The following is a 13,433-nucleotide window of genomic DNA, read 5'->3' as shown; positions in this document are numbered from 1 at the left end:
GTATTCTTTTTGGAAATATATCTCATGAATATTGTAAATTGTGTCAAACCATCATCGCCCACATAATACCTTACCATATAAAATAAGTCACATAGGTGCATTTTCGGAAATTCCTTAAAATTTATTCATTTGTCTTGATTGTTTGGAGAGGTGCCCCGAGATGTCGAAAATTAGAATAACAATAAAATAGTGGGCGAAGTAGTCACTCGACTCAAAAAAGTCTTACTTGACGGGTGGCGATGTGCTCGCTCTTTTTCTATTTCATGGACCCGAGCGAGAGAGCGCTATACAAAAACCACCGTTTACACTTTCATCCATTGAAATGCACGCGGTGCTTCGTCGCGAGTCACACGCCGGTTCAAAATAACTGAACCGTCTGGGCTTATCGGCAAATAAATAATAACTCGGAAGTGTCAGAAACTGTGGTTTTTCAGTACTGGAAACTGTATTTGTGAGTGTCGAACTGAATACGAAAAAAGGCGCAGTTTTTTTTTGCTTGCGAACGAGGTGAGTACTTTTACCAGCTTCCAAAATAATATACAGAACCTCGCGTTTTTATAGTTTACTGCTTGTATGTAATATTGTAAGTTACCTACTTTTCTTATTGAGAAGAATATAGAAATAATTTTCTTTCGCTACATAGGTATATTTAGAACATTGACCGCACACTATGTGTAATCTACTAAAGTATTAGAATTAATTTTAATTAATACATTTTACTTTGTTTACCTATGTAAGTATGTAGTTTAAGCAGTAGCTAGAGTAGGGTTTTATAGGTAATTCATAGACTTCGTTCTACTGTCCACCTGTAGTTATTTCTCATAGAAGATGCTTCTTTTTATTTAAATAATTCTATTTTACATATTTTCCTTATTCCAAAATTCCTAATATGGGCATGATTCCCCGTAATATGGTGAATTGCTTTCCTATGGTGCGGTGTTTTGAACGCTTCTCCAGTATCTGCACCTCTTGCGAGTCTTACATATGTTTTTCTAAGTATCTACTAACTTAAAATCACGCCTCTTACCCGGAGTGGTAGACAGAGACTGCATCTTTCTATTTGCCACGATAATCCCTTCATACTTTTTGGCTACAACATTTACGTATTATATCTTTACGCAAGCTCATCAGTAAAGGGTAGGTACTATACATATGTATAATAAAAATACTTAAATCTTTTAAAAAAATAAGATTTAATAATTAGAAAATATGTACTTCTAAGTACGTAAGTATGTAGCTTATAACTGTACTTAATATAAAAAAAACTGGAAGAAAACCTTATGTGATATGTATGCGATGACAAGAGCAATCTAGATTAAATGCAATGTCTATAAAGCATAGCTGGTGTAACTAACCCAGTAACAAATATGGTTGCCTTCAAAGGGTGAGAAGCAGATCTAGTCATACATGTTAGTCAAGGTTTCGACTAGACCCAGAGTTGCCTAGAAACTTGTCAGACGGCGGAGTTTCTCACAATGAGCTTATATTTTTGCTAGTTTATGTAGTAAAATAGAGTCAGTTGTAACCATGAAATATTTCCCGTAGTAATGATACATACATCGCAAATTTCGCACTAGCTGGCTAGTCTTACTTAGAACGGAAGTATCGGACAATATTTAGATTTTAGATCACCAAAACTGGTGGGAAAGAAGGGCAAGGAAAGAGGTAGTCTCTGCCTAGCCCTTTGACAAAGAGACGTGATTTTATGCAGCTATGTTAAACTGATAAGTAGAAAGCCATACTTATGAATGAATCTCGTCCACCAGGAAATGATTGAATTTATTTATTTCAAGTATATACCTACCTACCTAGGACTTAAAGAGTTTCTACTGCGTACCTATAGCTTCACATGATTTAATGATGTAGAACCCGTGGTCCTACCGATTGGTCCCTCTGGTGGGACCACAGGATATTACCCTACTAATTGGTTAACGTTTATTATCGTCACTTGTCAGAAATAAAGGTAGGTACTTCCATAAAGCTAAAGGCTGAATAAATTCTATGCTATGAGGTATAGTTCTGTATATATTATATACCTATTTAAGTATGTAACTTGTTCTACTTAAATATAAATCATGTCATATTTACAAGTTATGACTTTAAATACATATGTATTTAATGCATATTGATACAATATATATGTATATATATATTTAAAGGCAAAGCATTGGTTATGAATATGATTATCCGAGATTTCAAGACTCGAAGACGCAAGTCATTAGTCTTCTTCACATTTAAATCTGACTTCGATCAACGATCAACGCTACAAGAGGTCTACCTAATTCTTCTATTTTTCATCCTTCGCATCCTATAATTTCAGAGCATTGAATAGGTTGTATACTAAGAATGCAGGGCCGGATTAATTTTATGTAGGTAACTGTGGCAATTCTCAGTTCATGTGATGGAACAATACGAGGTATTTACGAGTATATTGTGTTTTAAAATGTTATATGTTTAAAGTAATTGAAAATTTAGTAATTGAGGATAATCAAACTAATAAAATTAGTTTTGAACAGTAAGAACATACCTAGATGGTTAATATTATTATTGGCAAATTTATGTTAATACTGAACACAGCTTTTAGATAAATCTATCATCGTCAATTTATTATGAGAGGAAAATAATGTTCCATTTTGTTTAAACGCGGAATAAAATTATTTATATAATTAAATAAAATTATTTTGCCGTAACTAACTAGGTACGTACTAAAAACGGAAAGATTAAACTAGTCAAATTGTTATCTTGGCATAACATTAACTGCATTTCATTAAACGGTGTTGGAAAAAAAGGGTAAACGCAACAAATCCTGAACCTCCTTACGTGGGCCCAGATTCAGTGCCCAATCCGGCCCTGGTGTTTTCTAGAAACGGACACAAATCAGTGCTTATTAGCAGGCTAGATCATACGATAGCCACAGAAGTATTGACAGTGTATCGGCCTCCCACGGCTTGTGGTAATTACTGCCCCATTGTCCCCACTAGACCATAAACACGCTTGTGCCCTTATCCCTACATTTGTTCAGGTATTATAGATACTTAGTTATTTTTATATGAGGGATTTCGCTTAACTAAGCAGGATCTAGCGCCTAACTACGTACTTAATTAATCGGATTTCGTACATTCTTAAAAGACGTTTTTTTATTTTTTATGTAGGTAGTTACGGTACGAAGATAGGTATCAAAATACTGAAATAAAAAAATCTGGTAAACTGAATAAGTTGTTAATAAGTAAAATAGTAAGTAGCTTATTTATGAAAGTAGAAGTTTGATAAATTGATAATCCGGCTCGAAGGACCATATTCAATAAGGGTCCAATAAAGTAAGAAAAGAAGATCGTGTTTTTTTAATTAACCGTCTTAAAAATAATAACAAGAAGACAACGAAATTATTTAACATACATATTTCATGCTTGGACATCGTCACTGATTACTTATATCTTGCTTCATTCATCATATAGGTACATGATCAATGAATGTGCAGGTTTCCTCACGATGTTTTTCCTTAAGGGTATGTGTTAGTATTCAAACTAAAGTACATAACTTTCGAAAATAGTCATTGGATGACCTAGGTGGGATCCGAACCTGTGCCTTTCTGTGCATTACACATTACCGATTACCGATTCGACCGCCAACGCTCTAGTGGTACATACGAGTATGATTATAGATTAAAAAAGACGTTGCATGAATGACATAACACAGAGCGGAACCATTGTATGTACCTAGAAATGTTAACTAAATTTTACGAAATTGCACATACCTCAGTAAGTAGGTATACAAACGAATACCTATTTAAGATATCTACGAACATTAAAGAACATAGGAAACATATAACGTATACTAGTTCGTATATGTTTCATAAACGTATGAAATGATAGAATAGGTAAAATGAGCCGTAATGAAACGAGTAATTTCCCTGATGCAGAGATTTACCCACAAAGGGCCTACACAAGATGGTGGGCTCACTGTTGCATTGTCAAGATAATGAATTGTATTTTCATAAGGTTTTGCAATTTATTTGCGACTTTCGATAATATTTTCAACGGTAAATTTCGTCATTACACATTAAATAGGTTATAGGCATTCTAGTGATCTGATTATACATATATTTATAATAAGTAAAGTAAAGATATTGATGGCTTTAAAAGAGTTGATTTTCCATAGCAATAAAAATACTAGATTTTCATTTCCTATATTTTTTTAAAAACTACACCATTTTTTTGGTGCACAAAACTGTTGGCCGAACTCTATAACGCTTTTGACCAAACCTAAAACCTTCTTCGTAAAATTAAACAACATACTAAAAAAGATTAGTCTTTATCACAATGAGATCGAAATCGAGACTATAAGACTGACTCGGCCATTCGCCTCGTGGGAACAGCTTTATTTACCGATGTATGGTCGATTCCTTTGCTGCTGAAATAAAGGTTTTTGAATTAATATTTTTACATAATTAATAATATAATTTTAGGTGATGATTTAGGGTTACTAAATCTTTAATAATACTACTTTTATAAATAAACTAAAAAAATACTTTTATAAATACTAAAATTATAATAATAAGTATGGACAACATTTTTGCAAGATTTACATAAGAGCACAACGTATAACAAACTATTTAAGTACTTACCTACACAATGTCAAACATTATACCTATCTATATATAGGAACCTAAATTGCATAAATTCAGTAGATAATGTGGTAGAAACCACAGACATTTTTGTGTAGACATGGCTCTCTTTAGCGGATCTTATTATAACCACGTAATAACATACGAGTATCTACATATACATATGTAGATATGTACATACATACATACCTAAACGAAACAATGAATTAATTTGCACCTCAACTTCATTCGCAAACACATGCTAATTATATAGGAATTAAGTAATAGAGGAAGGATTTACGTCACGACTGAAAATTAACTGTTGCCCGCTACTTGAATCGCCGTAAAAATGCACTGAAAAACTCAATACAAAAATCTGACCCCAAGATGCGTAGGGGAGAAACTTTCTTATAGGTTAACTCCTAGTTAGCCTAACATACCTATCAGATAAAACCGCATACAAAATTGGAGCTATAGTTTTCGCGTGATTACAAACATACAAGCAGACAGACAAACCGAAACTCGAAAAATAATTTTTTTAGCTTCTGTTGGTTATAAATAGATACCTACCCCATATCGATTTTGATGTTGTCGAGATTGATGTTGTTATTTTCAAATGATAATATGCTGGCAACCTGTCACTCAATTAATCCAATTTTTTTTTGGCGATTTTTGTCTTTGTCTTTCCCGGAGGGATAAAGATAGGATGGGTACTAAATATGTAAGTAAAATATTTAATTTAGAACCTCGACGATTTGGGACCTCCATAATTGCGTTCCGCAGCAATGTTTTATATGAGAAAGTTATATGTATTATTATAATTGGATTCCATGCCAAAACAAGTGTATGTTGATAATCCTCCTCATTGCCTTCATTTGTCCACACCTAAAAGTTTATGAGCAGTAGTAACATATAGGTATCAAAAAAACAATGGTATTGAAAAAAAAAGTCAGTTAAATAACGATTTAAAAATAGAACCGTTACAGTTCAAAATTGATAAATCCCAAGACTGCGCAAGATACGCCGGTGGCGCAAGAAGCGGTTTGACAAAAGGAGTCAATTTCGGTATCTGTCGATCGTTCGCGTTCGTGACTCATCCGTCTAGAGCGATTATCTCGAAATAGTATGGCCGACTCGTGATCTTTGGCGTCCTCTTAAGCCAGTCAGAGCAACGGTGGAATAGTAATAAACATGAATTAGAAAATACTATATAAGAGAGAGGCACGGTGTCTGTTTCCGTTCAAAATCGGCGCGGCATATTTTACTTTAGAAAGATTATGTAATACGTACATTTAGTCACGTCTATAAGCCTTGCAGGGTAGACAGAGCCCATCGCCTAATAAGAAGAATACCAAGTTATAAACTTTGCCCCTTTTTACGTCATTCATGGGAAGTTTTTATGTATCTACTTATCTATAGGTATATCTCATATTATATTTAGGTAAGTTATTAAGTAGTAAATGTAAGTTACAACGCGTTTACTAGGTTATCTCATTAGATTAGGTAGTCGAGAATCCTAAGTTTATAAGCCAATCCCTTAGTCGTCTTTTACGACATCCATGGGAACGAGATGGAGTGGTCCTATTCTTTTTTTATATTGGTGCCGGGAATCATACAACCGTCCATTTGATTCGTTATCTAGGTAAACCGTATTTTTTTTTATAGTCAGATAAAAAAAAAATTATTCAGGTTTTAATTAATAAGGTTTTTGCTAAAGACGTTGTTACGGCGGTAATTTATTTAAGTAAAAGTAGCCAAATATACGTCAAAAGGTGAATATTACTGCTGTGCCAATTATTATAAAATCGATGATATAGGTTTTTGTATATTTTTTTTTGTCTTTATTAACAAATATTACTAGCTTTACCGGCAGCTTGTGCGTGAGAGTTTAGTGCCACCTACGAGTACACGCGCCAATTTAAAGCTACCTACGTGTTTTTCGCCTACCATATTAACGGATTTTTTGCAAATCCCACGGGAAATATAATTTTTGCAGGGATAGAAAGTAACCTATTTCTTCTCTAGACCCTTAATTAATTACCTTCGCAATTTTAAGGATCTTGTCTCAATAGATTACGCGTGAAGAGAAAACACACAAACAAACTTAATTTCGTATTTATAATTTAGTATTTAATTTCGTATTTATAATGTATAGTTAGTTCGGATTAATTACAAATGTCTCGAAATACCAATACAAATGTTCGGTTCAAAACAAACCTTTAGGTTCATCAAATAATCATAAATAAATACGCATCAACCCCGTCAAAGTCAAGCGGGCGCCATAAGTCCTATCTTGTTTGCACTGCTTCGCAAAAGACAAGGCAAAGACTTGTTTGCCAAGTTTACAACTTAACTTCCCTTAACGTTTGTAATTTTATCAACTTGGTAATAAATATATTGGTATTTATTACCAAAGTATAACGTTGACCAATTAAGGTTTTAGTAAATACAACGAGATACTAATTTGAAACTTAAGTCGAATCGCGTCTCTACGGACTTTCAACAAACAACTCCACTTTTTTATTCACGTAGCGCAATTTCTAGTCTCCTTATCTTGCAAAATTGGAATTGATTAAAACAAAAAAGGCCAGTACCAAAGTGGTTTCAAATTAAAGCGTACCACACACATAACATGTGGTTGTTAATAAAAAACGTCGCGTGGATTGAGACGACGCGCCCGACCGCCCGACCGATTACGATGCGGCTTTTTGTCGGTTTTATAAAGAGGACGATCGGGCCGTTAAAATTAAGACGAATAAATAATTAATTTACACTAACTCTGGCACCGCTTCCGTGGAAATTTTGAGAAAATATTAAGATTAATTGCGTTAAAATCTCTTGTTACTGAGCGGGTCTGACAAGGAATTTCCGAAACGAAAGAGCGTAACAAGCTGAAATTTCGCATATAACTCTATACCTTAGGATTTTTTTTAGGATTATAGAAATTCCCATGGAAACTTTATTGGCATTGGTTTTTATCTTATACGAGTTCAAGAATAAGTCATAACGTAAGGATAAGAATATAATCTAGAATATGTTAGTTGTATGCACTTTAATAATAAAGTAATTAAGACATTTTCCAATACTGAACTTAGAATCATTTGTCATTTGAAGGCCCATAGAGACGTCAGCCCTAATAATGGTCCAAGATCCTTTCACAAAACATAGTAAGAACAGAATTAACAATATCTATCTGTGTTTATATATCGGATATTTTGCACCAGACTTTTCCCAAACCAAAAATTCGTTGAATTTACTTTCTGGATCATGTTCATGGGTGGTACCATCATACATGTGTAAGAATTTTTTTATAGTTTTAGCCTTAGAAGCCAATGAAAATATATTTTAAAATCTAATTACGTAATTCTACAATTCAAACAAACAGATTCCTATTTAAAAAATCTTAAAAGTTACAAAAGCATCTATTCTGTTTTCTCAATATTCCATGGCACGCCTATCTGACGTTTAAAAAAAGATCTTCATGAATCGTGCTTCGTTAAACTGCAGTACGCTGGCATACCCTCTATAATTTAAGGACGCAAGCGCATCTTTATAAGACCGAGGAATTTCATCGCTGCAATGCTTCGGTATACTTTTTTTTTGGTTTCTCTATAAAGATTTATGGCTGTTACTAATGGTTTAACAGGAAACATTATCCAGTGAGTCTATTTTGACCCTTAGATAATAATGAGAGGCATTTTTTTTGGTAATAGGTATTACCTACGAAGACATTCTTTTAAAAAAATTAAGGTGATCATATCCATTATACTTTCATGGTATAGGAACCTATCACATCTATATCCATTGCGGGGTAGACAGAGCCTACAGTCTTGAAAAGACTGATAGGCCACGTTCAGAGATTCAAATAGTGACACGTTGCTAGTCCATCGCCTGAAAAGAATCGCAAGTTTGTAAGCCAATCCTTTAGTCGCCTTTTACAATCATCCATGGGAAAAGATAGAAATGTCCTTTTCTTTTTTGTTTAGGTGCCAGGAACCACACGGCACAATTATTATCGGTGAGTATTACTTAAAATTTTGGCAATAGATTACGGAGCCTCTAGAAAATTATAATTTATGTAACATAACATTACAGTGTTACAATATACTGTATATTATATTGTAACACTGTAATGTTACGGTTATAAAATTGCTATATCGGAAAATTGCATAGGTATGCTGCATAGTGGTTTTTGTTTGGCCAGTAATCTGCCTGAACATGGTTTGATACTATCTTAATTTTATAAACATAGCATAATACCGGTATGATTATGAAAGTGGCCGGTTTAAGATATAGGAAAAGAGGTTGATTTATTCCGGAAAAAAGATCCTGCCCTGCGATTCCATGCACCAATAGAAAAAAGAATAGGACTACTCCATCTCTTTCTAATGGATATCGTAAAAGGAGGCTAAAGGATAGGCTTATATACTTGGGATTCTTCTTTTAGGCGACGGGCTAGCAACCTGTCACTTTATATGAATCTCAATTCTATCAGTAAGCTAAAGAGCTGAACATGGCCTATCAGTTTTGCCAAGACTGTTGGCTCTGTTTACCTCGTAAGGGATATAGACGTGATTATATGTACGTAAAAAGATCTATACTATCACTATCTATTTATCATAATTCCATCATAAATGTGGCTTTGGAGTCATATGACTGTTGGCTCTGTCTACCCCGTAAAGGTTTAATACTTAATTTGTGTGTATTGGGTGGTTTAAATGTTCAATAGGCTAGATATAATTATGTCTTTATTTCTTACAGGGTAGACAGAGCCTTGATAAACTGTGACAGCTGTATACCTAGATGGCTTAATGATGGAATTGAGATTCAAGTAGTGACAGGTTGCTAAGAGAAGAATCCCAAGTTTTTTCTAATCCACTGAAATCTTAAAATTGAACCATTATCAACAAAAAATGTTTTAATAACATAAAGAAGTAAGATTTTATATTTAACTGACTGTACTTACACAATAAATGCGTACAGACGTTGTTGCAGTAATTATATTAGCATAATTAATTCGTTATTATAATAAACCCTTCCAAAACTTAAACAATTAACGAAATTAATGCGCAAACATTATACTAAATTATTGAGCAAACTTGAAGGCTTTCAAGATATGAAGTACAGGCGGCCACAGAAGTGAAATCAGGAAAACAAATACTACATACATATAATTAAGTCTTACGGGTTAGACAACCAACAGTCTTGAAAAGACTGAAAGGCCACGTTCAACTGTATGGCTTTATGTTTAAAATTATATCGAAATAGTGTATAGAATAAAACAGATTTATTTTCAAAATTGGATACAAGGTATCACTTACTAGCTGTGCCCACGACTTCGTCCGCATGAAATAGTTATTTTGGGCATGGCATAATTTTCCCCGTTTTTTTTCACATTTTCCATTATTTCTTTGCTCCTAATAGTTGCAGCGTGATATTATATATATAGAGCCTTCCTCGATAAATGGTCTATTCACCACAAAAAGAATTTTTCAATTTGAACCAGTAGTTCCTGAGATTAGCGCGTTCAAACAAATAAACAAACAAACCCTTCAGCTTAATAATATTTGTATAGATTGACGTCAATCTAATTATACCTACTACCTTCTAATAGTGACAGGTCGTTAGCCCAAAAACAGCTATTTTCTTCACTACCCTACCAGCATGGTAGCTTGCACAAGATGGATGCTTCTATTCGCTCAGGTATCGAGTGAAAACCCACCAAGCTATGGTCCATTACGGATTCATGTGGTCGCGTTCTTGCTTTATTCCGCATCCACAATTTTCCAAATTTACCCCAAAGGAAAATTTAAACCTGTACCTGTATATACCTGTACCTGTATATACCTGTACCTACGAAACGGGGTTGATATGCTTCTTTGCTTTATAAATTTTAAAATCTTAATGTGCTTTGGCGAAAATTTAAGCCCAGTTGCCGGATTATATAAAGCGATTATATAATTTTTGTATAAAGTCGACCGAAAAATTATTGTAACGTTTAATGATTTAAATAGACTGTAAATGTAATTTATTATTTATTGTGAATGCAAAAGCATTCGAAAACGTATATTTCTAAAATGTTTTGTATTTATTTCTATACCAAATTCAATCGGTTCTTTAGTTTATACATTACAAATAAAAATATTTGATATTATGAGTAAAGAAGTATGGATATGCTGCAGGCTTGCTCTTAACTAATAATGGTTATTGAATATCCTTCACAACTTGAACTTAATGATAATCGGTACAAATGAACATAAATTATTTAAAATACTGTTATGAGCGCTGAATTGAAATAAATTGAAAATCTTTATTGTATTCGTGTTAAAAGTTTGTCTTTAACCTAGGTATCCTTCAATTCATGTAGACATGTTAAAGTACTTTATTTTTATTATTCGACGGCCTCTGTGGCACGTTTGTCTTTGACAACGTAGGACCCGGGTTCGAATCCCGACCAGGGTATGATGGGAAATGACCTTTTTCTGATTGACCTGGGTCTTGTATGTTTATCCATATAAGTATTATTATAAAATATAGTATTGTTGAGTTAGTATCTCGCAATACAAGTCTCGAACTTAGTTCGAGGCTAACTCAATCTGTGTAAAATGTTTAGATGAGAAAAATAGTAATTTTTAATTCTATCAAAAAAATGATGTGATTGGGTCAATCGCTAAACGTCTAGAAAGGTGAACAAACGACCTCGGAACGACCATAGAATCACCGTTGGTTATTATAAATATCTATCTATACATATAATAAATCTGTAGAAGGGTCAATTCTGTACATTGAAAATATTGAAAAAATAAATAGTAGGGGGTGTTACTGGATCGATACCAAACACAAATATGTGATTAAAAAAATTTTTGTCTGTCTGTCTGTATGTTCAGGCATCACGTGAAAACTAACGGTTCGATTTTGATGAAACTTGGTATAATTATACCTTATTATCCTGGGCATAAAATAGGATACTTTTTATCCTGGAAAAATAAGAAGAAAAAAAAATCTTAATTTTTCAGTTTATCCATAGACGTTGTTCTGTAGAACCGCGAACACACGTTACGTTACCCGCAGAGGATTTAGCGTCGTAACTTATAGCGCCGAAAGTCGGATTTAGCTTGAACCGTTTGCGGCACACGCGGGCCGCTATTAATTACTATGAAAAAAATACTTTAGCCCGGTCAATCTAGACATTCGAAGCTATATTAATTCCCATAAAGCTGAAAATGAGTATAATTGTTTAAAACACATTCAAAATCATTATTTCAAAATTCCCCATGATTCCGGTTTAAGAAAAAAAATAAATTACCCAAGGTCAAAGGTAAAAAATGGGTGTTTCGCGATTTTCTTCAAAACGGTAAGTTTTTCAAATCGGAAAATTAGCTCAGGCATAAATTGTAAATCATAAAGTTATCTAATAAAGGTATCAATATTTTTTTTCAATAAAGCTACCGCGTCTGAGATATAAATATATGCAAAAAGTTGCAAGCGTCATAATATGCATACGTTTCCACGCCATTTCTGAGGTAGTGTACTATTAGCGCGTATTTTTTAACATTTTTATTATTAAACTTGAAAAAGTCTGAAATAGGTTAGAATAAACACGTGTTTTCACTACGCAGTGGCACTCAAGACTAACATTCGCATTTATTATTTTAAAAAAATTGAATAATCCTAAGTGACGAAAATCATCTTAGGACAATAATAAATATTACAATTAAATCAAATTAAAACTAAAACTACTTATAAAAAGAAAGAAAAAAGATGACTACAAACTAAAATTTAATTTATAAAAAGTACAGTCCCTGCATAGTATCAACATGCGGGAGTGTGCCCAGAAGGCTAGCAGCATTGCCAATTTGAATGGCAATGCTGATTCTCTGAGCCAGATAATTTCCAGCCCTCCGGTCAAGAGATACCTTAGACAGCTTTTTCGACAATTGTCGGAAAAGCTGATGGGCAGATAGGCCCCTGGTCCCAAAGTTTCTACCCCAAAAGGTTCAAAAGTATAGGTATAACCGATACCTACATATTTGCGCCTTTTGAGGTTTTTTGCCTCATATGAAGCAGAACCGGCCTTAGATTTAGTAACCTGAAGATGAGACGACGCAAGTGTGTCGACACAAGTAGCATCCCACACCAAAGGCCGCCCCAATCTCCAGGGTACCAAAGTCATACCATCCGGTCTCTTGGCATGATTTAGAACGGCTGGAACATGGATGGTGGCAAGAGCACGGAGCATTATATTATTTAGGGCGGCATGGCGCCCTAGCTTTTCCGACAATTGTCGAAAAAGCTGACTGAGGTATCTCTTGACCGGAGGGCTGGAAATTATCTGGCTCAGAGAATCAGCATTGCCATCCAAATTGGCAATGCTGCTAGCCTTCTATGCACACTCCCACATGTTGATACTATGCAGGGACTGTACAATTTATAAATTAAATTTTAGTTTGTAGTCATCTTTTTTCTTTCTTTTTATAAGTAGTTTTAGTTTTAATTTGATTGAATTGAAATCTTTATTATTGTCCTAAGATGATTTTCTTCACTTAGGATTATTCTATTTTTTAAATAATAAATGCGAAAGTTAGTCTTGAGTGCCACTGCGTAGTGAAAACACGTGTTTATTCTAACCTATTTCAGACTTTTTCAAGTTTAATAATAAAAATGTTAAAAAATACACGCTAATAGTACACTACCTCGGAGGTGGCATGGAAACGTATGCATATTATGACGCTTGCAACTTTTTGCATATATTTACATCTCAGAAACGGTAGCTTTATTGAAAAAAAATATTGATACCTTTATTACAGATAACTTTATGATATACAATCTA

The 13,433-nt window shown here is 33.9% G+C and overlaps 1 protein-coding gene across 1 annotated transcript in view; it reads left to right on the top strand.

Annotated features, from left to right (window-relative positions):
• The first annotated feature begins 338 nt into the window (after nt 1-338).
• The window catches only part of LOC106137129 (leucine zipper putative tumor suppressor 2 homolog), an 82,324-nt gene continuing 69,229 nt past the window's right edge, over nt 339-13,433 (top strand). Inside the window, exon 1 of the mRNA XM_013337895.2 lies at nt 339-507. The gene's annotated coding sequence lies outside the window, so the exon portion shown is untranslated. The remainder of the gene's footprint in view (nt 508-13,433) is intronic.

Source organism: Amyelois transitella, chromosome 8, assembly GCF_032362555.1.
Source record: "Amyelois transitella isolate CPQ chromosome 8, ilAmyTran1.1, whole genome shotgun sequence".
Lineage (NCBI taxonomy): Eukaryota > Metazoa > Arthropoda > Insecta > Lepidoptera > Pyralidae > Amyelois > Amyelois transitella.
Note: the sequence above shows the minus strand (reverse complement) of the source record. Positions and strands in the feature narration are given on the sequence as shown.